Source organism: Eptatretus burgeri, chromosome 11 (genome assembly GCF_056783735.1).
Source record: "Eptatretus burgeri isolate ZD-2024b chromosome 11, Ebu_testis_v1, whole genome shotgun sequence".
Lineage (NCBI taxonomy): Eukaryota > Metazoa > Chordata > Myxini > Myxiniformes > Myxinidae > Eptatretus > Eptatretus burgeri.
In genome coordinates this window covers 28180447-28206053 of record NC_140971.1, presented here as the reverse complement: position 1 = coordinate 28206053, position 25607 = coordinate 28180447, and the positions used below count along the sequence as shown (strand labels likewise).

Below are 25607 nucleotides of genomic sequence, written 5' to 3'. Positions count from 1 at the left end.
AATGTCCAATAAGAGAACTTCCAAAGAGACAGGAAAGGTGGCATATCCACTGTACATGGATGATCTAAATTTATTTGCACCAAATGATGAAAAATTGGTAGAACAACTGAAATTAGTGAAAGGGTACTCTGTTGACATTCAAATGGAAATTGGCCTCGATAAGTGTGCCAAGTGCACATCCATACAGGGTAGATCAACAAAAACGGACAACATGAAAATCGATGTAGACGCAACAATACAGGATCAAGACAACGAAGCATCCTACAAATACCTTGGAGTAGAAGAGGGCCACAAAATGTCAAAAACATGTGCACAAAACAATTGCCAAAGAATGCTTGCATAGAGTGAGGCTGATCCTGAAAACATATCTCACCCCAAGAAACAAAATCAAAGCCATAAACCAACTCTGCAATACCAGTATTCCAATACTGTAGTGGAATAATGAATTGACCACAAATGGAAATCAACAAACTAGTTATTAAAACAAAGAAACTCCTCACCATCCAGAAAAATCAGTGCATCCTGAGAATGTACCTGCCAAGACAAGGGGGAGGTAGCAGCCTGATGTAACTCAACCAAGTGCACAGAATGACAGCTGTCGGAATGGCCGAATACATGAAAAGCTCAGGAGACTGCAGAATTCAATCTGTATGCAAACATAAAGACAGCAAAACAGAGAATGTATCCTGAACCCACCAAGCAAAAAATTCCCAAAGACACTTGCAAATGGAAGATGTCACACATGCAACCGAAACAGCAACGAATACAGCCCCGATGATTGCAAAAAAGACGAAAGAAAATATAAAGCGAAATATCAACACACATACACCGATAACTGGGAGAACTACAAAAAAGCAAGAAGATATTTTTAAAAAAAGAGTTGGACAGATTGGGCATAGACTAGAAGGTCCATTGGAATGGCTAAGAAGAGGTCAGCTTGCGACCGCTAGGAGGAAGAGGGATGGAGAATGAATCATTATTAATGCCCAAGACCTGGGACACCACACGAATGCCTTTAACAAAAATGGCAGTACTGAATCAATCGGACTAGTGTAGATTTTGCAAGGTAGATTTTTTTTTTTTTTTAGATGTGTTGATTTTTTTTATAAACAGAAAGCATGAGCCACCTCCGATCAGGATGTGAAAAACTCATGTCAGAACAACTGCATACCCAAAGGCAAAACAAGGTATTTCGAGTAATCCGCTGGCACAAGCTGCAAAAACTTCAATATCCTAGTCCCAGAAAACTCATGGAAACATGAAACAAAAGCGATAATTGAGAACAAGGAAGTAGCACTCACATATGACCTGATGATCCCATCAAGCATGACCATTGCGACTTAGGTATTTGTAGTACTTAGGTATTTAAAAAAAAAAAACAGCATCGTGACTTGAGGTGTCAGTTCCCAGTGATTTTGGCCAAAACAATGCAGAAATCAAGAAAATCATCCAATACCAAGACCTCAAAAATGAAGTGGAAAGATCCCTGAATATGAAGAGCACCAAAATTGTACCAGTGATGATTGAAGCAATGGGAATGATGAATAAGAATCCTACAGAGATCTTATAAAACATCTCTGGGAAAATGAATACAAATGAACTGCAGTTGGAAGTTGTCTGGGGCTCAGTGAGAATGATTATACTGAAAAGAGCCTTCAGAACAAAACTTTGAGAGCAACAAAATTTCACAGCTTGGTCCATGAATCGTGACCCCCCCCCCCACCAACCCCCCTCCCCTTTTACCTAACGGAGGTGGATACTTCAAGGCCTGGGAGGACTCTGTTCCACCTTATGAAACCCACATATGGAGATGACCACACACACACACACACACACACACACACACACACACACACACACACACACACACACACACACACGTACATTGAACCGGGCTAGGTGATTAGGGGGCTCACAATTAGTCACAAAATTACGCAAAGTGGTTACAAAAGCAGCCTGAAGTATGGTGTACATCAAGGTCAGCAGGTGCCAAAAGAGAGGCAGGCATAGAGAACAGAGAGAGGCAGGCATAGAGAACAGGGTTAAGGCGGCCCCATGTTTAAAGACTCCCCTCCTCCCCTTTCCTTACCCTCAAGGTGTTGCCATCAGTGCTTAGCTGGTTGCCAGCCAATTGCATGGTGTACTTGTGCATGGATACAGATCCAGTCAATTGATGGCACCGATCCTGACCCAAACAGCACCGTGGCCACCTGGCGACGCGGGCCAATGGTGTACTGCCTTGCTCACCATCACTCAGGGGCAGCCATGCTGGAAGGTGTGCCCCCACCTACCTAATTAGATCGACTTATTATTCTATAGCTCCCTAACCCCACCCGTAATGTACGAGAAGGGGGACAACTGTGACGCCTGCCGTGAGCTACAGGCTGGCTGTGTTGATGTGGAGGATAACTGGAACACCTCTCTCTTGCCTGGCTTTTGCCCGGTCAGACTCGGGGGACACAGGATGGGAAAATGTTAACTGAACGACACAAAAATAACTCAACCCATCCACGCAGCTGGGCTAGGGCAGGCAACTTTACCCCAAGACGTGTCCTTAACACAGTGAATAAAACATTTAAACCACAACACATGGTGCCAAGGCCTTAAACTAACTACAGACCCCCCCCCCTCATCTCATCTCCCCTTACTCTCCCAAAAGCATAACTATCCTTTTCGTGCTGCTCAAAGATTGCTGCATCTGAGCGTCATGGTTTGACGTGTTGCAATGGTTGTTGATCCCCTTTGCCTTAGCATTTGCCTGGTGCTGACTCGTGAGAAAAAAAGAACTGCACATCTCATTCCCAGGCCCCCAACCCCCTTTACAGCTTGTGACAATGTTTCCTGTTTCTGTTTTTCTTTTCTATACCAGAAACATAACACTTATCCTAAAAGCACTCAACCCTGTTGTTTACAAGTAATAGTAGTAGTAGCTTAGGTAGGAGTAATGGTTTACAAGTAGCTTTAACGAGCATTTTTTAAAATGAATCATTGCAAGTGTACATCGTTAATGAAAGGCATAAAACAAAACATAAAACGGACAATTTCCAAACAACAAATCTATTTTTTTTAATAGCCAAAATCAAGTCCAAACAAGAAAAAGAGCAATCAGAGATTGCAGTCCCTCGCCAGGACATATGTTGTGTGGTGCTTGTGCACTGGTGTGTTATGTAATTAATGAGACCTAATTACAACTGCCACTTTATAACTGCTGGCAGTGATGACCGGGTACCAAGACGTCTGCTTTGACGCAACCCTGCTTTTGATCGGACACCTGACCCTGACCCATGACGTTTTTTTTTTTTTATTATTCAATTAAATTTATAATGGGATTAAAATAAATTCAATTCAAATCAAATGGAAGACCAAATAGGTAGTCGTGCATTGGAGTAATCTGAAGGAACCGAACAATCAAAAAGCAAAGATGAAGTCATCAGGAGAAACCTGGATAGGATTTGCATTTCAGCTACTACTCCTCTCCCATCAAACCCACCCATGCACAGCCAAGTGAGCCTTATTCAATAAAAGAAATCCCCAAAAAACAACAAAAAGAACCCATATAAAAAATTAAATAATTATGGCTGCCAGACCACACATCTGATCAAGTGGAAATTCAAAATGTGTATTCCCTATCACTACAAGATCACAATTGTGAAGTTTCATGTCGATTTGATTAAGCAGTTCTGGAGAAAACATTATTTAATATTTTTCCTCAATACCATATGGCTGCCAAACCATGTGACCTACGACATTATATGTGTGAACTTTTTGTTCCTCATGCATAGGTGGTCATACTTGTAAAGTTTTGCCTCAATCTGTTCAGCCACTTCAAAGAAGAAGATTTTTGAAGGTTTAAAAAAAACAAAAAAACAATATGGCTGCAGAAGCACATGACCAATGATGTCATCAAATCTTTTTCTGTGGACCATTTTAGCCCTAGATGATCCTCAAAAATGTTCATGCTGATCAGATGTAGCCTTCTATATATACAATTATCACGTCATAACGAAAGCACATATGACGTCATCAAAACATTACGCTTATTCCCCACGAGGAGTACTTGCCGTGTGCCAAGTTTCAATTTTTTCCTTGGTGTGGTTTCAGAGGTACAGAGGTCCAAATTTTTCTGTTTTTCCAATATGGCTGCCAAACCACGTGATCTATGACATCATAATTATGATTAAAACAATCTACCTGAGTAGTCGCATATATGGTGAAAATTTCGTCTCGATCTGTCAAGCGGTTGCAGAGGAAAACACGAAGGTTCTGTGCAGACAAACAAACAGACAAATGAAAAATCGTGCTGAGCATGACACTTGGCAAATTAGTTGACCTTTCCGTGTGGAGGTCCAAGCTGTAATGTCATGGAATGTGTGGTGTTTATTTATTCGTACATTAATAAAATGACGCGACGTCACAAATAATTATCAGGTGCGCGTTGTCGTGGTAACGGCAGCAGATTGAAAATTTTCACAACTCATTTAAAGCCACCATGTGACATTCAACAACTTGTCATCGGTGCTTGTTGCCTTCATTCTGATCGTAGAAAATATTTGAAAATACCTCGGAACATTGCTTTTCAACCAGCTTTACAATCCCGTTATCAGGTTTGAAATGTGTTGTAAAACAAATATGTATTTTGTGTGTGTTTTTCATGTTTTGGGTGACCCTCACCTTGACCTTGGGTCAATTTCGATCAAACTTTGTACACATGTTAATATTACATGCATAAATAGACAGTATAAGTTTCAATATAATAAGTGCAAAACTGTTTGAGAAATAGCCATGTGTAATTCACAAAATTCCCCATTGGTTTATAATGGGCGATAATATAAAGTGATGTAGAATACAGATCCTGATCTTGAACATCACCAAAAGTCACATATCTTTTTGCACTGTGGATTTCTATCAGCTGTTGAAATTTCATCCAAATCGGTTAACAATTGTGACCTGTAGAACGAATAGAATTTTTTTTAAATCACGCCAATTGCTAAAAACTTTGACGTCATACACTTGTGAAAACTGTGCATAATTTGTACTAACATGCATTTTAAAACATTTAGATATTCCATTGAAGTTTGTTTTGGCGTCAACAGGAAGTCGCGACGACTTCCGGTTACTGAGTTATGTTCAAAAGCTTGTTTTCAACTTTTTTTGACGCAACGTCGTGACGTTAAGTGCGATTATGACGTGATTTGATTCCAGACTATTTCAGCAAGATTGGCTATCACGTGTTAAAATTTGAGAACGATTGCTTCAGTAGTTTCGGCTGCACACGAGCGTAAATATTTTTTTTAAATGACATTCAATAGGCAAAACTTTGTCATACACTTGCGAAAACTATGCGTAATTTCTAATAAGATGCATTTTGTAATCATTTAGATATTTGAATGAAGTTTAATTTGACGTCAACCGGAAGTTTGAACGACTGGTCCAGCCGTTTGGGCTGTAGACGACCGGACAAACAAACACACCTACATACTTGACAAAATCGAAGATTTCGCCAAGTAATGAAAAGTCACTCCAACAGAGCGACACTTGATGAAACGGAACGGCACATAGTGGAGCACACACCTCCGCCAAGCTGAACAGTTTACATTTTGTATCCCACTGATAGGCCTGATCTGAATCCGTACAGGAAACCAAAATCGAATCGGCTTGTTCTTATTACCTAACCACTCATCCACCTAGTTTTGTCATAATCCATCCATAACTTTTAGAGATATCATGCTATACATTGTTTTTGACCCCAACTCTCAATGGTGAAGAATCACTGAAATTTTTTTATCGTATCTGGATTCGAATCAACACCAAAATTGAATCAAATAGTCCTGTTCCCACACCCAACCAGTCCACAAAGTTTCTGCAGAATCTATCCATAACTTTTTAAGATATCATGCTGTATATCGTTTTTGGCCCCATCTCAATGGTGAAGAATCACTTGAAAAATTTTCGAATCCGGATTCAGATATTCACCAAAATCAAACCAATTAGTGTTATTCACACACCTAACCTGTCCACAAAGTTTGATCTGAATCCGTCCACAACTTTTTGAAATATCATGCAATATCGTTTTTAGCCCCATCCATCTCTCAATAAATCAGTTGAAAATTAAATAATTGTCATCTCAAGATCTGGATTCGAATCTCCACCAGAATTGAATCAAATAGTCCTTTTCTCATACCCAAACGGTCCACAAAGTTTCGTGTGAATCCATCCATAACCTTTTGAGATATTGTGCTATATATCATTTTTGGCCACGTCTCTAAATGGTGAAGAATCACATTAAAAAATTCTCAGATCCAGTTAAAACAATGTTTGAATCCCAGAAGGTACAATGTTTGAATCCCACCCAGTATGTGTAATGTTTGAATCCCAGAAGTAGTACAGTCAAAATGTCGGATGACCTCCCACAAATTCAAACAAAAGCAAACTCAACAGATTTTGATTCCTCGATATGTCCTCAGTGACAGAAAAAAAGTCCTAAGGGATCCTCCGGGGGGGGGGGGGAAGTCCTGAAATCATGGAAATCCAATATGGCCGCCACTCGGCTTCGGGGAAAATGAGAAAATTGTAAAGATTGATATTTTAATATGTAAATATATGTTTTTCTGCATTCTAATTGTTTCTTGTTATGGTCAGACTATTGATATACAAGAATAATTATAAAAAAGTGAAATGTATTGAGGGTAAAATAAAAAATTATAGCTTTTTTGTCCAAAAATGTCAATTTTTTGTCCCGAAAAAATTTTTTTTTACCTGATACTGATTTTGGCTTGTGGACCAAAAAAAAGAAGCGTTGAAGACACAAGATTAAATCAAGTCTATGGCAATACAATATAATTATGTAAATCATTGAAACATGACAAAATTCACAATTCCACTTGGGGCAATCACATCTGCCTGACGAAGGTTTCAAAATGAAAATTCGCATTAAACTCAGAAACTACATCCATTATAAACTTACTATACATGTTGAGAAAAATCAAGCGTATTAAAGTTAGAACTCGACAATGTCGTCATCATCCTCATCATTGTCACATGGAGTGTTTGTGCAGCCAGAGCCCCTGCAGTTTCCACAAGCTGGAGTGCACTCAATGTTGTGCTTCTTGCATGTGCATCTCATGGTGCTACATTCAGCCTGGCAGTTGCGCCTAATGACACATAACATCTTTTCAGGAACTGGAGCTATTGATGTCTGAAGTGGCACAAAACCCTCGTCACACTTCTGCCAACCCCAGTCTGTCGGAAGAAGTTCATCTGCACATCCCTTCCATTCTTGGACTTGCAGATACATGCACAGGCTGTGATACTTTGCTGCTTCTGATGTTGGTGGTAACGTCTGTGGTTGCACGTGAGAGGAGCTCGAAGCCACCTTGTCCCAGTACTGCTGATACCGGAGGGTGTCCAGGGTGTCAGTTGACTTTCCGTTGTAGATTATCACCAATGTTTTTTCTCCTGCATCTGCCACATCACATACAGAAGCTGGATATGTATCAAAAATCTTGGCCTGCTCACGGAATGTGTTGTTTGCTTTGAACTTTTTGAGGGAAGCTCCCTTTCCAATCCCATGAAGACGAGATGTCGTGTCGCACCCAAGAACTCCATGTAGAAACAGTATGTGCTTGCATATGTATGTACCAATCATTTTCTTTGTAGCCTTGATGTTCCAGATGCGAGGCTTCTTCGTGTTCTTCTTTGGCTCGGGACAAAAGAAGGGGTCATGGGATTCTTAGCTTGCATGGTGACATAGGAGGACGAGGAGTTCTGTGTCATCACCAACTAACACAGTGTTGGTGACAGTAGCAGACTGCATGGCCTTCAGTACAATCAGGAGATCAGCATCCCCTGAGGCATGGTGTGTCTCACAGTTCTTCTTCTGAAGCTCTTCACTCAACATAAAAATGAATCGCTGGTTATTCTGCCTATTGGCAAGAAACTGTTCCTTCTTCATTGTGAGACGCATGTCAGCTGTAAATGTCACAGTAGTGCCAGCATTCCCATTAGACCGTCTCTGGTGTGTCATGTCCTTCGTGTTGGTACTCTCATAACCATCAAACACGACTATGGCATCTCCGTACTTCTTCGTTACATAATCAGTGTACTGGTGGCATATGTCTCTGTATGTAGATCCACGAGACCATGGAATGCGTTGAACAAGTGCCCCGCCATCCAAAACATACTGTTGCCCATCATTGGGGATATCGGCTGGGATATCGGATCCAAGAAGATCCCAGATGGCATCAGCAAAGACTGGCTTGTGAGCTTCTCAGAGCTGAAGAGAGGAATCAAAGAGGGCTGGTGGATAGCTGCACAGTTCATATTTGAAGGCCAACTCCAGTTCTTCTGCTGTCTGTGCAACAGTGATCAGTCTCTGGAAGAGGAGTTGTGGGTCAACCTGGACTTGCTCTCCATCAATCTTGACAGATGACTTCATGCCAAGGGTGACAACTTGGTCTTTCCTCTTAAATGTGCACTCTGCAGGTGTTTTCCCATCCATAGATTTCAATATTTTGGCTCCTACAGCATGTGCTGTATCGACGTTGACGGTGGGGTGTGCATGAACTCCAGTGGCAATGTTCCTCAGACGTGGATCACTACTGAACGGATTCCGTTCCTGTAAATACTGAAGAGCTGATAGTGTGACCTTTCAGTCACGAGATTGTCTTGCCTTGGTCATGTCCTTCTTCTGCTCTCCAGTGTTGTAGTTCACACCTGTGAGCTCCTGCATTGCCTGGTTTATTTCTGCACAGGCAGGCATTAATAGTAGCCATACCAGCCGTTGTTACTCTGTCATTGCTCGCTCTCATGTGAGCCCCCCGCTGGTCTTCAAACTTCTCATCAGAACTTGTTCGATGATCAGGTCAGATGAAAGACCTGCCCACAGGCGATCACTTCGTCGAACCACATGGAACCCCTCATCAAAACGTTGTTGGACATTGGGATGTTTAGTTTTAAGGTGGGTCATCTGCTGCAGATACACCCTCGCAGATTTGGCATACAGGTTGTGGCCCGAGGCTGCCAGGTAAGGCAGCATTTCCTGGATGGCCTGTAGATGTAGTGCCCAGTTCCCAGTGCGCTCTGCCCGGATGTATTTGCGTAAAATGTCTAGCATGTCCATATACTGAACCCAGAGCGCTGAAGTTCTAGAAGATATCTTTGCAGACTCGCCATGCTTCTGAAGGTGGTCTTTGATTCGTTTCAAGACGTCAGACTTGCATACTTCTTCCACAGACTGGGGTTGGCAGAAGTGTGACGAGGGTTTTGTGCCACTTCAGACATCAATAGCTCCAGCTCCTGAAAAGATGTTACTTGTCATTAGATGCAACTGCCGGGCTGAATGTAGCACCATGAGATGCACGTGCAAGAAGCACAACATTGAGTGCACTCCAGCTTGTGGAAACTGCAGGGGCTCTGGCTGCACAAACACTCCATGTGACAATGATGAGGATGATGACGACATTGTCGAGTTCTAACTTTAATACGCTTGATTTTTCTCAACATGTATAGCAAGTTTATAATGGATGTAGTTTCTGAGTTTAATGCGAATTTTCATTTTCATTTCGAAACCTTCGTCAGGCAGATGTGATTGCCCCGAGTGGAATTGTGAATTTTGTCATGTTTCAATGATTTACATAATTATATTGTATTGCCATTGACTTGATTTCATCTTATGTCTTCAACGTTTCTTTTTTTTTTTTGTCCAGGAGCCAAAATCAGTATCAGGTAAATATTTTTTTTTTCGGGACAAAAAATTGTCATTTTTGGACAAAAAAGCTATAATTTTTTATTTTACCCTCAATACATTTCACTTTTTTATAATTATTCTTGTATATAAATATACTGACCATAACTAGAAACAATTAGAATGCAGAAAAACATATATTTACATTTTAAAATATCAATCTTTACAATTTTCTCATTTCCCCCGAAGCCGGGTGGCGGCCATATTAGATTTCCATGATTTCAGGACTTTCCCCCTGGAGGATCCCTTTGGACTTTTTTTTTCTGTCACTGAGGACATATCCAGGAATCAAAATCTGTTGAGTTTGCTTTTGTTGCAATTTGTGGGAGGTTAACCAAATATTTCTGCTAAAATGCCTGTACTAAAGGTACAATGTTTGAATCCCAGGTACAAAAGCACCAGGTACAATGTTGAAATTCCAGGTACAAGAGTCCCAGGAACAATGTTTGAATCCCAGTTACAATGCTTGGATCTCAAAAGGTACAATGTTTGAATCCCAGGTACAAAATGGTTGAATTCCAGCAGGTACAATGTTTGGATCCCACCAGGTACAATGTTTGAATTCCAGTAAGCACAATGTTTATATCCCAGATACAAAAGTCCCAGGAACAATGCTTGAATCTCAGAAGGTACAATGTTTGAATCCCAGGTACAAAATTACCAGGTACAATGTTTGAATCCCAGTAGGTACAATGTTTAAATCCCAGGTACAATGTTTGACTCCCAGCAGTTACAATGTTTGAATCCCAGGAACAATGTTTGAATCCTAGGTACAAAAGTACATGGTACAATGTTTGAATCCCAGGTGCAATGTTTGAATCCAAGGTATAAAAGCAGCAGGGACAATGTACAACTATGACTACTACAACAACTGTGAGGACATTACTTCCTGTAGTTCGCAAGAGGGTAAGGGAAGCTCGACCAGAACGAAAGAAGTATTTTTTTGTGTGTTGTTTTGTGTATTTTGTTATCGTGATTTGTGTCAGGGCCTGTGGAACTGTACTTATAAAGCTGTATTTGTGTTTGTGCTGTGTCACGTGATTGGGTTTTCGTATATCATTCCTCGCCCGCTAGGGGTGGCTAGAGTGTGCTTCTGGTCGCGCAATAAAGCGGAGTAGATGCTGGCCCGCGTGCTTCTTGCGTCCCCCTGCACCTCGTACACTCTAGTGTTTATACCCGTTTTTGTGGATATTTGTGTTAGTTTATTGAAAGAAGCAGGGGAAGGCCTCATGTTAAGTTTAGCATTGTCAGTTGGGGCCTTGGGAGTATGGGGATAAAAAAAGGTATAAATACAGACCAAAGGAGAAAGGAAGAAGAGTTCATAAAATGTGATAGTTGCTCAATTTGGGCCACGTCAACAAGAGGGGAAGCAGAGGATTCTTATTGTTGTTGGAAGTGTGAGGAAATAGCCCACTTGAGGATGGTGATTACTTGGTTGAAGGAACACATAGATAATTTGCAGCAAGTATCAGAATGTGAGAAATTTGTAAATAATAGTTGGTCACGGTTGTATCCTGGTGTTGGCGCAGTGATTAGGGCAGCGGCTTGGGATCCAAAAGGTCCTGAGTTCAAGCCCCGTTAGGCCACTGAATTAATACACCAGGGGGTTGACTCAGCCTGTCATCCATCCGAGGTCGGCGCAATGAGTACCAGTATACTGGGCTGGTGTATACCCCAGTTAAAATAGGTGTACCATATCCCTGTGTCGTAAGAGGCGACCAGGGTTGTCAGGAAGGGCATCCGGCGTAAAACATGTGCCAAATCACTATGCGGATCATACGGATGATCCGCTGTGGCGACCCCTAACGGGAGCAGCCGAAAGAAGAAGAAGAGTTGGTCACGGTTGTGAAGTGAGGTTGCTGAGCATATTGGAGGTGTTGACGGTGCAGCGGGGGTGGGCAGTGGTTGAGGTGCAGCATGGGCAGGCAGTGGTGGAGGTGCAACGGGGGCAGGTGGTGGTGACAGTTCAGCGGGGGCAAGTGGTGGTGACGGTGCAGCGGGGGCAGGTGGTGGTGACTGACAGTGCAGCGGGGGAAGGCGGTGGTGATGGACAGTGCAGCGGTGGTGACGGACGGTGCAGCGGGGACAGGCGGTGGTGGAGGTGCAGCAGGTCCAGGCAGTGGTGGAGGTGCACTGTGTGCAGGCACTGGTGGAGGTGCAGCAATAGAAATTGGTAGACATGAGCTATGGGTGACAGTTTTTGTGGGTCATGGGACAATTAAATATGTAGATTCTGCAGGAAGGATTGTAGACACAGAATTCTGTGTCGTTTTGAAGGAGCAGAAGTTAGGGACATTGAAGGAAGGGTAACCAATATTGTATCGGATCACGGCAGGAAGAAGTTGGTTGTGGTACACCTAGGAGCAAATGATGTGGGGAAAGTTTACTCAGAGGTTTTGTAAAATAGATACAGGATATTGGATAAGCGGCTGAAAGCAAAAGGTTGTGAGGTCATGTTTTCTGGGATCCTCCCAAGATTAGGAAACGATATAGAAATTATGAGCAGAGCAATGGACGTCAACCAATGGCTGGAAGCATGGTGTCGAGGGGAAGGTTTTACATTTAAGAAGCAGTGGGAATCATTTCAGGGACAAAGGGGGTATTTCCAGAATGATGGCCGTATGTTAAATAGAAAGGGGGCAGCAAGGTTTGCAGTGGGAATTGAGGAAGGAATTTAGGCTTTTTTTTTTAGGTCAGTGGAGGGTGGAGAAGGTATTAAGGAACGAACGGATTAAGTAATTGGGATAAGTCAGGCCAGGAAAGAATATGGAATGTCAGGAAGGGAAAAGTTAAACATATTCCATACCAGTGCCAGAAGTTTAAAAAATAAGATGGAAGAGCTTGAAGCCAAAGTAGACAACGAGGAGTATGATACGGTTGCAGTGAGTGAGACATTGTTTAAGGAGGAGAGTAACTGGAGGACAGGATTGGAAGGCTACAAGGTGTATCGGTGTGATAGGAAGGCGAGAATAGGAGGAAGAGTAGCAATCTGGGTGAAGGGCAGCATTGTATTAAGAGAAAGGGGTGATATTAAGGAGGCTATTGGATTTCAGGAAGGCAAATCTTCAGGGTGTGAGGAGAGAGTTGGGTGATGTACATTGGGAGACTCTAACAACAGGACAATCAGCATCAGAGAAATGGGAAACCTTTCAGGACCAAATGTGTAGAGTGCAGAGTAAGTACATTCCAATGAGGTGTAAAACTAGAAACAGAAAGAGACCAGGGTGGTTGAGCAGTGAGATAAGGAATGCTATTAAGGAGAAGCAGAAGGCATTTATTAGGTTTAAAATATCAGAACTGGAGTTAGATTTACATCACTATCGGAGTAAACAGGGGCAAGTTAAGAAAATAGTATGAGAAGGACATGGCTAAGAATATTAAATATAATAGCAAGGCTTTCTTTAAGTATATCAGGGGAAAAGAACAGGTTAGGACCAGTGTGGGCCTATTGAGGAATAGCACCGGGAGAGTGGTTAGTGATGAAAGTGAGATGGCAGGCTTATTAAACAGGTACTTTGCTTCAACCTTTACACAAGAACAATCAGCTGAATTGCCAATATCTGAGAGTATCTGTCGAGGAGGTGAGGAAGGGCTTTTACAGAAGATCCAGGTTGGAGTGGAGAAAGTAAAGGAACAGCTAGGTAATCTAAGAGTAGACAAGGCTCTGGGTCCAGATAATATGCACTCGAGAGTATTGATGGAGGTGGCTGAGCAGGTAAGCGAGATGTTAACGGATATTTTCAATAGTTCCCTGGAGTCAGGACAGGTACAGGAGGATTAGAGAGTAGTAAATGTAACACCATTATTTAAGAAAGGATCCAGAGAAGAATTGGGAAACCGTAGACCTGTTAGTTTGACTTCAGTTGTGGGGAAGGTATTGGAGACATTAATTAGGGACCAGATGAGGAGCCATTTAAACAAATACAAACTCATTAAAGGTAGTCAGCATGGGTTTACCAAAGGTTGTTCCTGTCTAACAAATATTTTAGAGTTCTACGAAGCAGCATCTGATTGGGTGAATGAGGGAAAATCAGTGGACATAGTATATCTTGACTTAAAGAAGGCATTTGATGAGGTACCACATCGGAGGTTGTTAACCAAGGTGAGGGCTTGTGGAGTTGCTGGTCAGGTAGTTAATTGGATTGCAATCTGGCTTAGTGGTAGAAAGCAAAGAGTGGCTGTGAGTGGGAGGATGTCTTGCTGGGAGGATGTAAGTGGTGGGGTACCTCAGGGATCAGTACTCGGACCATTACTATTCATTAATTACATCACTTATTTGGATTGCGGGGTGAAGAGTAGGCTTTCCAAATTTGCACATGACACAGAGCTTGGAGATAAGGTGGATAGCAGAGGGGGTAGTGATCAGATACAGGAGAGTATTGATGTGTATATTGGGCAAAGAATTGGCAGATGGAATTTAACCTGAGCAAGTGTAAGGTGTTGGATGGGAAAGAACAATGAAAATAGAGATTACAGGATGCAAGGGGTAATTTTGGAGCATGTCACACAGGAGAAGGATCTGGGGGTAGTAATAGATATGGGAGGTAAGCAGGCAGCCAGTGCCAGGCAGCTGTAGGTAAAGCAAATTGGGTTTTCGGTTGTATTCGGAGGGGGATCAATTATAAATCAAAAGAGGTGGTGTTAACATTGCACAGGAATTTAGTGAGGCCACATCGAGAATATTGTGTGCAGTTTTGGTCACCACAACTCAGGAAGGACAGAGATGCCATGGAGAGGGGTCAACGCAGGGCTAATATAATGATTCCGGGCCTCGCTAGACTCAGCTATGAGGAGCGGCTGAAAGAGACAGGGTTTTATACACAAGAAAGGAGGCGGTTACGAGGAGATATGATCAAGATGTTTGAGATAATGAAAGGTAGAGATAAAATAAGTGCAGATGAATTAATTATTCAACAGAGTAGACTGTGACAAAACCAGGGACCATAGTTTGAGAGTAAAGAAGAGGAGAGTTAAGATGGTAGTCAGGAAGGGGACTTACTCAATGAGTAGTTAATGCATGGAATGGTCTCCCTGGAAAGGTAGTGGCAGAAGAAAAAGTAGATAAGTTTAAATTAGAATTAGATAGATACCTGGAAGTTATGGAGATAGAGGGGTATGGGGATGTTGGCAGGACTTTTAGGTAGTTTGAGCATTGATGGGTGATTGCGTATATGTGTACGGAGTGCTGTTGGTGGGGGTCTCGTCAAGGGGTGTTGTGTGGTTGATGTGTGTTTTTTAACCAAGCCCATGCCCCCTCCCCTGAGGAGAAGAAGAAAAAAAATATTGGAATGTCTGACCTTGCCTTGATGTCCAAGCTTTATAGCAGGTACCCGAGGATTCCTGTTGGCAGAAATTGTGATGATTAAAGTGGTTCGTATTCTAATACCCAAGAGGAACAATTATATTTTAATTGTTCGACCTTTACCCATTGGCCACTACTTTAACGGCCCCAATCATTCATTCTCTCCTTTATTTGGGGTAGGCCAAGGAAGCTTTTTGGCCCAAATCATTCACGAATCTTCTGACCAAAATTTATTTTTCCTCTACTGTCAAAAGCAGCATTTGGCTGCTGGTAACATCCTTCGCTGGTGGTGAAGCTGTACCGCTGATGCAGTGCCCCCTGTAGATTAGAGCAATAATTTAGAATTTGTTCAGGCTGCTGGCAATAGTTCACCTACTCTTTGCGAAGGACACCGCGGGATATTTAATGTCCACCAACTAATGCTGACATGACGCGGAGTTTAACGTCAATCCCAGGGACGGCACACACGTTGATGAACAGAATCACCCTGCTTGGGAAACATTGGGATGATAGTTTATAGCTGGGTCGGGATTCAAATGTAGGTTCTGCTCTAGCCAGGCCTGACATTGGACTGAAAGTGGCATGAATTTGGGGTTTGTTCAGGGTGTCGACGATAACTCGCCTACTCTTCATGAAAGACATGCAGTAGGGTGTTTAACATCCACCAGCTAATGCTATCAGACGGGGGGCGGGGGGGGATCCGGCTTAACGTCCATCCCTGGAACGGCTTCCTTTGTGATGTAACAAACACCTGCGTGCAAAGAACCGATCCCACGGTTTATAGTCTGGTCGGAAATCGAACCCAGACGATCAAGACAGTTCACAGAGATGTGCACGCACTCTTGGCACTTCCTCCGAATCATCGATCTGATGAGACTTGTAAAAATGAATCTCTCAAATTCCTGCTTCGTGGTCTGGAGTGTTATTCTCATCCCTTAGTAATGTTTGTCTTTCTGTGTGATCAGGATGTGGTCATCGTGGTGAGCCAAAAACCCTTGTGACGGGAAATGTAGTAATTCTCTTTTTCGGGTTTCCAATATTAACCCGCCATTTTTGAGACACGTACTCACTGGTTATTTCCCCCCTACACCCTCCCCCCTCTTAAAAAAAAATCACAACCAAATCCCCCAAAAAGCGAAAAAAAAAAAAGTAATTTAAGATATACGTACTTGATCGAGGCTCGTGAAAGAGCTAGAGCAGGATGGAGGAAACAAAATGGCAATGGGGAAACACCAACAGCAGAATAGAAGTGAGAGTAAGATCAAGGGCAGGAGGAGAGGACACATGGGGGGGGGTGCACAAGCTGATAAAGAGAGGTGAGAGTGTGAGATTTGTCAGGAATGAAATACATATTCCAAGTGTTTGACTCTTGATTTTTGTCAAGGTCTGAAGCTGTTGCCTTCCTGTCTGAAGGATGAAGGATGTCATGGCATAGGGTGGAGTCATCAGCAAATCGATAAAGAGGAGTTTTCAGAGAGTCGGAGAGATCATTTGATGAAGATGAGGAATAGAACTGGGCCCAGAACTTTAACAGCTCAAGAGGCAGATGAGATGAAAGGATTCTGTTGAGAGCCACACGTTGGCCGTGGAAGTCAGAAAGCCATGTGTGAAATTGGCCTTGGATGCCATATGCAAACATTTTGGAGAGCAAGGTGGGATGTCATACTGTATCAAAAGCACGAGATATGTCCAGAAAGACGGCCCTGACCTCATGTCTGACATTGAGGGCCTCCATCCATTGTTGGGTGAGTAGAAGCAGCATGTCCAAGGTAGAGTAACCTGGTCTAAAACCAAAGTGGTGATCTGAGATGAGGTTGGTTTGGTGATCTGAAAGGAAGGATTTTATATCAACTGTGATGATGGATTCCATGGCCTTGCTTATGATTGGAAGTAAGCTGATAGGTCTATAATTAAGAGGATCAGCTTTTGAACCTTTTTATGTCGTGCAGTGATGTTGGCTGCTTTCCAAGCAGATGGAAGATGACATCAGGCACATGACAGGGTGAAAAGGGCAGAGAAAGGATGTGCAAGAGTAGTAGAGCAGGTACTTGAATACGTGAGCTGATGCCGTCTGGTCCAGCTGCAGAAATGGAGTCAAGGGCTGCCAGAAACTTCACCTACTCAAGTGCAAATACACAGAGGCCAGGAACAGTTGGGTATGGCAGGGATGGATAGGTACTAAGAGTGAGGGGTAGGGAACAAAATTTGGAAGCAAATATAGAATTGAAGCATTTAGCCTTTTCGCAAGCATGTCGGCCATTGTGCCATTCGAAGAGAGGGAAGGGTTGCAAGCGGAGCATACTCCAGAGACAGATTGAACAAGGCACCACCAGGTTTTGGAGGAGGGAAACAAGTTTGAAAGTTCATTCCTGAGGTTGGACAAGTGTTGTTTTCTGGCTATCCTGAGAGTGGACGCCACTTGTGTACTTTTTGGAATGATCCGAGATTGCCTTCAGTTAGATTAACCTTTCAGGAAGAGAAGGTAAGTTGTTTCAGAGCAACTGCCTCACCACAGGATTCAGTGCACCATGGGTGGGAAGAAGGGTAGAATAACTGAAGACGAGATGTGTTTAATCTGTTCACAAGAGAGCAGGTTTCTGTGGAAGAATTGCCAGGCTGAGTTAACATCAGGGGCAGTAGGTATAGCAGACCAGACCTGAAGAGGGATGGTCCCTGCCAATTTGCTAAACTCACCTGCACTGAGGCAGCTCTCTGAGAATAGCCAAAGAGATGTTGACTTTCACAAGCACATGGTCATATGGAACCTATTGGGGCAGAAGAGGAACAGGAGACTCGTGGATCGCATTTGTAGGAAAATTCGTCATTACCAAGTCCAGAAGTAGGGATAAGCCATTAGGAGAAATGAGGGTTGTGAAGTTCATATTTGCATGTCACACTTGATTTTGTTCCGTACAGCTTACAGGCAAGCACTCCAGAGTCTCGACAATAAAAACGTCATTCAGAGTAATTTTTTTAAGAGGATTGTTGAGTAACTGGTATCCCATTAAGTTGACATAGCTACCATTTCCAACTCAATCACGTCAAAATGAACAATAAAAGGCAAATAAAATTTACTTTACAATGGAAACTTGTGAATTTTTTTTTTTTACCCTCACAACATGTAGCCAATGTGGTCAGTAGATGCCAAGACTGCACACGAGAGCATCCAAAATCCCAGATTCCAGAATCCTTAAGCAGACTCTGGACCACATGCTTTGTGCCTTCGTACTCACAGCAATTGGAAGGGATGCTGTGACCCCCCTTTATCCATTCCCATTCCCTTCATTTCTGGACCCCCCCCCACCCTTAAAAAAAATCCTGGATCTGCCATAGTGGTAGTCGTTGTAGTGCTTTTGTTGGAATTGCCACAATTCTATTTAATGTCACTCACTTTCCTTATGTCTGCCAATCCATAGTTAGAACTGCAGTAGACAAGGTAGAGCATTTTAAAGAGAAAGCATTACCATGACATAAGAGGAGGGAGACAAAAACACTTGTTTTTTTTTTTCTCCTCCTTTACAAAAATAATGATAAGTCTGAAGACGACGATGGTTCATGAGCGGTATTTGATGATGTAGATTGTTTCAGAAGTCAAGGATGAGACAATGTGATAATGTTTGACCAAGTTATAAAAATGATCAACATGATGTGGTACGAGTGACAGGTTATTAGCTGCAAAATGTTGAAAACCCGGTTTCGTTCAACAACTTTCAAAATTTGACCTTTGCATAACCTTTAAAGGTCACAAAACAATGTTGTGGACATTAAAATAAGGAAACAGAATACGTGCTATAGCTTATTGGAGTTAGTTCGTTGAAGAAGGTTGAAAACCCGGTTTGATTCCCACAACTTTGAAAATTTGACCTTTGTGAACTTTAAAGGTCAAAGGTCAAGGATTATAACCTTTTGTGCAAAACTTCCTCTGGAACATTCCAGGAACAATATAACGTCATATAGGCTATATGGAATTTCGCACTCCTCGGATTATTCATACTTTGATGAAATCAGCGTAAAAACAAACTTGAAGGGGGCGCCACGGGCAAGGTGTTCGAGATAGAGCAAAATGGTTTCAAGACTTTAGGTGGGGAATGACCTCAAGATTATGCATAAAAAAATATTGTCATCCTCGCTCTCAAGGTTTGGGCGGTCGTATGATTTTTATGTCAAAATTCGAAATTTTCGAAGTTCGTGACATTGTGACCTTAACCTTGGGACGAAAATGAAAAATCGCGCTCCGTGGGGCTATGCAGATGCCATTGGGCTAACCAAATACTGAAACCCCTGCCAGATTTGACAAACCCCTCAGAGAAGATGGATTTTTATGTCACAATTCGCAATTTTCTAAATTCGTGACCTTGTGACCTTGACCTTGGGACGAAAATGAAAAATCGAGCTCCGTGGGGCTATGCAGGTGCCATTGGGCTAACCAAATACCAAAACCCCTGTCAGATTCGACAAATCCCCTAGAAGATGCGAATTGAAATCGGCTACCCCCTAAAAACACGTTTTTTGGGTGTGGCTCTGCCCATAATGGGCGCACCACGCCCATTCTCAGGAAAACACAACGAGATCATGATATAAACCTCCCACCAAAATTTTATCAGGATCGGATCAAAACCCACGGAGCTGTGCTCGGGACAGACAGACAGACATACAGACAGACACACAACAATAACGAATATAGTGGTCACTTATTTTTTTTGTGAAAATATTTTTTCGTGAACCAATAATCAGACAAGTAAAAGTAAGTTGCCTTGTGTGGTATAAATTATTTTGAAAGAAATGTTTTGCCACGGTATGCTTGTGTTCTCAAGAGTAATTATTATTACTACGAGTATAAAAGCCCTTCAAAAATGACGGGTTGGCGTTATTTTATTCAAAGAGACGATAAGATGTGATGTTTCTCGTAGCAACAAAAAACGTTATTTTAAAACACGACATGCACAAATGTGACCTTATTTTATCTTGTGGGTCTTTTCGTTTGGACTTGGGTTGTTGTAGGGAGGGGAGGAGAGAGGGAGGGAGATGGGGCGGAGGAGGCAGAGAGGACGAGGGGAGGCAGAGAGGACGAGGGGAGGCAGAGAGGACGAGGGGAGGCAGAGAGGACGAGGGGAGGCAGAGAGGACGAGGGGAGGCGGAGAGGACTGAGGGAGGGGAGGACGGAAGGGAGGGGGGAAGGGGGGGGAGAGGAAGCGAAGAAGGGGGGAAGAGGGAGGTGGGGAGATCGACGCCTCACCAAGCATTGCTATACACTGCTCGAGGAAGAGATGCGAGTAGGGTGGTGAGAGATAGAAGTGGGGAAGGAGAGTGCTGCATTTTATTAAAGGGGGGGAGGAACAAGGAGGGGACAGAGAGAGGGGGGGGAGTAGGAAACAAAAAAGAGAAAAGTGAGGGGTGGAGATGGGGCTAGCAAAAAGAATGATATGTTATGCCTAATGAACGAACACACACACACACACACACACACACACACACACACACACACACACACACACACACACACACACACACACACACACACACACACACACACACACACACACACACACACACACAACTCATGTCAGAACAGCTGTATACATAACAGAGTTTGTAAAGTAATCCACGGGCATATCTGCAAAGCTTTGCTATCCCAGTTCCAGAAAATTTGAGGGAACGTGAACCAAAAGCAATCACTGAAAACATTGAAGTAACACTCGTACAACCTCATGATCCCATCTGTTCTTGCATTCTTGTGCATTGCAGCTTGGCTGCCAGGTAGCTGTCATTTCTTAGAAGTGTGGATGAGTGGCTGATGCTGTACCCCTCTACCAGTACACTGGTACTCATTTCGCCAACCTCAAAAGGATGACAGGCTGATTCAATTATCCCATCGAGTGTGAACATTGAAAACAAAGCATTGTGACCAGATATCATACTGAGGTACAAAAAAGAGAGAAGAAGACATTGTTAAGTGAGGTGTTAATACCAGTGATTTTTGGACTAAACGATGCAGAAATCAAGAAAATGACCAAATACCAAGACCTCAAGAATGAATTGAAAAGATCCTGGAAGCTGAAGAATGACAAAGTTGTACCAGTGATAATTGGAGCTGCAAGAATGATGACAAAGAACCTCACAGAGATATTAAAAACTATCCCTGGGAATATTATTACAGACGAACTACAGTTGGAAGCTGTCCTGGGCTCAGTAACGATCCTGAAGAGAGTCCTCGGCACAAAACTTTGAGAACAGAAAACTTCACAGCTTGGTCCATGAATCGTGACTCCTTACTTAAATAAAGGTGGATAATTTGAGCCAGCCCTGGGAGGACTCCATTCCACATTCTGAAACCCACATATGTGGATACCAATCAACGACACACACACATGGAGGTGGATACTTTTAAGACCTGGTAGGTCTCTGTTTCACCTCCTGAAACCCAACTTCGCGTCGAGATAGCAGGCAACAACAGCAACTTCGCAAAAACACACACACACACACACCTAAATAAAAAACACACCCAAACAAAAAAACAAACACACACACGGCCGATATCAGTAATTTTTCGGGAATCAGCAGGTTGGAGTCAGTGTGATTACCAACTAGGTACGTACTGGATGCAACCCAAAAACCTTGAGTAGCTTTCACCGAAAAACGTTATATTTATATGGACGTTTCAAGGAGACGTTCACAAACATTAATCTTTATAAACAGCTGCGTGTGACGGGTGGAAAAAAAATTGGCTCGGTAATTTAGAAAACACGTTAATATTGCAAATGGCTCGGAAATTGGGTGTTATCAAATATATCCTTTGAAACTCTGTGGTATTGGGAGTTGCATGAATATTAATGAAAGCATTATGAACTGGATCTGATGAGGCGGAACCGAGAGTGAAGCGAGCGGGGCTGTCGAGTGTGTGGAGCAGGAGACGTGATTAAAGACGGATCCTTCGTGTGGGCCGTCTTTGCTACACAACAAACTCACAAAGGGAAACATATAACCTTTGTAAAGCAAATCCGATAAGCAAATGCTTTCGAAACAGGCGTGAGATCAAAGGAAAACCTGATAGAACCTCCCTAAGATACGGGATGAAACTTTGCCAACAGGGCACCCGTAACAGAGCCGTAGCATATCCACACACCCGCGGAGAGTCCGTCCATAAAATTGACGTCCATAAAACCATGCGCCTGGAAATGCCCAAACAATATCCGAATTGGACAAATGAACACTTCCCTAGTGTAGGAACTGCTGCTAAGTTCACTTAAGAAGTTTAAATTTTGTAATTATGCTTAGTTCAAGAGATTCTCGATGTTATCACGTGTGCGGAAATTAAATAAAGCCATAAACGCTGGCGTCTCCGGGCGTTAATAGCGAACGCAGTGAGCTTCATACTTAACGCGTGCACATGAGAGAAGAGGAAACAACAACACAATACCCCTGACGATTTCGAATTTGTGTCATTGGCTATGACCCTATTGCTTCCGGTTGTTTTTAAATGCTGTGCAGTGTATAAACACGATTGGGTTTTATTTCTATCTTGTGAATATGTATTACTTAACGCGTGCACATGAGAGAATAGGAAACAACAACACAATACCATGGCAATTTTGAATCCGTGTCGTTAGCTATGACCCTTTTGCTTCCGTTTTTTTTGTTTCCGGTTTTTGTCATGGGGAATGATGCATGCCGGGAGATAAAGGCATCGTCGGAGACATGAAAGACCCAAATAATATCAGACATGGTGAATATTTCCTCCACTGATTTTAATAAAGATATCTCCCGCATCATCAAAAAATAATTTTTAATCGTGATTTACATTGTTTGATCGCTGATCCCGAATCCAGGCCGAAGTAACCAGAAATTGCATATACAGTTGTGAACAAGTTATAGGTAAAATCAGAAGTGAATGCAATAAGAATTCTACATTCAATCTAGTATTTATTTTTTTAGATGAGATCCTGTTCTTGGTGGTGTTGTTGTTGTTGTGAAGGTAATGTTGAGATAATATTAATTTATTTATTAATTTTTTATTTTATTTTTTAGATGAGATCCTGTTCTGGGAGCCGGTCTGGGTGATCGTCCGTGTGCTCCCCCACCCCCCTCTCTCTCAATGATGCCCTTCTCTCGACGATGCCCCTCTCTCGACGATGCCCCTCTCTCGACGATGCTCCTCTCTCGACGATGCTCCTCTCTCGATGAGGCTCCTCTCTCGACGATGCCCCTCTCTCGACGATGCCCCTCTCTCGACGATGCCCCTCTCTCGACGATGCCCCTCTCTCGTGGATGCCCCTCTCTCGATGATGCCCCTCTCGATGATGCCCCTCTCTCGATGATGCCCCTCTCTCGACGATGTTCCTCTCTCGACGATGTTCCTCTCTCGACGATGTTCCTCTCTCGACGATGTTCCTCTCTCGACGATGTTCCTCTCTCGACGATGTTCCTCTCTCGACGATGCCCCTCTCGTGGATGCCCCTCTCTCGTGGATGCCCCTCTCTTGTGGATGCCCCTCTCTCGATGATGCCCCCCTCTCGATGATGCCCCCTCTCGATGATGCCCCTCTTTCAATCTCTCGATGATGTCCCTCTCAAAATGCCCTCTAGGAACTCCTCCCTCTCTCTCCCTCGGCCTCATCATGTATCCTGGATGTCCGTGTGGTCAGGGCTTTTCGGTTAACCGACCATCTTCTAGTTTTTTTCGATGGAACTATTTGCAATCGTCCTAGCTATGGAATGGATAATTGAGTTCAATCCTCTTAGTGCAGTGATCCTCTCGGACTCATTTTCGGCGTTAAAGGCGCTGGAATCCTTACAGGGTGGCTGTCGGGCTATGGCTGTAGGCGAGTTTGATCAGATTCTGGTGCGTGGCGTGGATAGAGCGTCCTTGGCTCTGACAGCGCCAGTAAACCCTCAACAACAACAACAAAAAAGATCCTATTCTAGGCGGTGTAGTTGTCGTTGTGGAGGTAATGTTGAGGATTTTTTTTCAGGTGAGATCCTGTTCTAGGCAGTGTAGTTGTTGTTAAGGTAATATTTATTTTTTCATAGCAAAAAAAGACTTTAAATTTGATATATATTTAAGAAGCGAATGTAAGAAGAATTCTACGTTCGCTTCCAGGCTTTGCCTATTCCATATTAATCTCTGCAATGTATCCGGCGATTCGTAGCTTCGATGATCAGGCATTCGACAACATGAGTGAGGAAAGTGAAAAAAAACAACTATCGTTAAAAAATTGTTGTGGCCTGTTGCAAGTCAAGGCATGGTTGAGCAGGCCAAAAAAACATGGCGGCTTCAGAGCCCAGGAAACGCCTTAAGACCCAGAGAGCGAGGTGGCCTTGGATCGCCTGATAAATGATATAATTAAATAAGGCCGTTAATTATCTTCAAAAGGGGTACTTTAATTAACCCGAACATCCAATTTTCACTCCTGTATTTCCTTGGAGTTCCCTAAGGATACATGCAAAGTTCCAGGCTGCTAGGTTTTATGGTTTTTGGAGTTACGGAGGAGACACACTTATTAGTATGGATTTATTTGTTTTCTTGAGTAAAGAAATAGCGCTGTTCATTTCCTCCCCCTTGTCGTCTCCATAATAAATACCTTAATCCTTCATAAACATGAATCCTTCATCACTTCGTGCCGTGTTTGCCTCGTATCAACTTTAACCCTTCGACTTCCTCTCCCCTTTGTTGCCTTTCCCTCCATCTGTCGCCCCGCCCCCTTATCCGCCCATTGTTTTGGCTCCTCCCACGTCTCGTGCGCGGCAGAGCAAGGGTTCGTCGTTCCCACCGAGACGGAGGGAGAGAGATATCGAGGGCGCGCAGTGCTTCTCTTCACCAACATACCGATCCAGGTGAAGTGATTGTTTAATCAGAATATGTTCACCAACGTATGCTCATCTTCTCGGCTCATACATGGTCGTTTAACATGTCAAACAAAAGTGTTTAATGCGCTGTCTGTATTAATGGTAATATTATTATCACTTCCTCGGTTATGGTTTCGCGGTTGTTCAGATTAACAGGTATAAACGTACGCAGTAGTTTACCTCCTGGTCAGCCGGCTTGTCTCCAAAGGCGCAGCCGGATTGTCCACTCCGCAGTTACGTCATCCTCGGTGCCGGGGATGTTGTGTTGTTGTTTCGTCTCAAACAAGAACAACTACAATAACAACTCGTCCAATCAGACGTCCGGTAAAAAGTGCAAGGCGAGTTGTTGTTTTCTCCGTGTGGTGGTGATCATCATCGTCGTCATGTGATATATTTATTAAAGTCATCTACTGCACCTTCGGGCGAGGAAAGATTGCGACGGGGGGCGATGGGGGTCCTTGTTGACCGACGTGATCACGCGGTTGAACCAAACAATCGGCATGCGGATATGTGACAAGGACAACGTCATTCATTTACAATACCAAGGAGGCCCGTTGGTCCATTGGACCAATTATTGATTGGTCTTCATGGCCTTAGGCGTTTTTGCCGGTCTGAATAAGAGCAGCAGGTTTTCCCAGCCTGGAAGCCTTGGAACCAGAATAATAAGATTATAATAATTTGAGGTCTTTATGGGTCTTATGAGTCTTCAAAGGTCGAAGGG

General features: G+C 43.0%; 1 protein-coding gene and 1 long non-coding RNA gene across 3 annotated transcripts in view; one reads left to right on the top strand and one right to left on the bottom strand.

The window, feature by feature from the left end:
- Positions 1 to 38: 38 nt before the first annotated feature.
- Positions 39 to 25351, bottom strand: LOC147016744 (uncharacterized). Its single transcript, XR_015049162.1, has 3 exons — positions 25067 to 25351; positions 15040 to 15082; positions 39 to 646 (listed from the first exon to the last, which is right to left on the bottom strand). It is a non-coding gene; the product is annotated as an uncharacterized LOC147016744 (long non-coding RNA).
- LOC147016743 (phospholipid-transporting ATPase ABCA1-like) overlaps positions 24718 to 25607 on the top strand; it is an 82850-nt gene continuing 81960 nt past the window's right edge. For both annotated transcript variants that reach the window (XM_085845695.1, XM_085845694.1), the window contains exon 1: positions 24718 to 24874. The gene's annotated coding sequence lies outside the window, so the exon portion shown is untranslated. The remainder of the gene's footprint in view (positions 24875 to 25607) is intronic.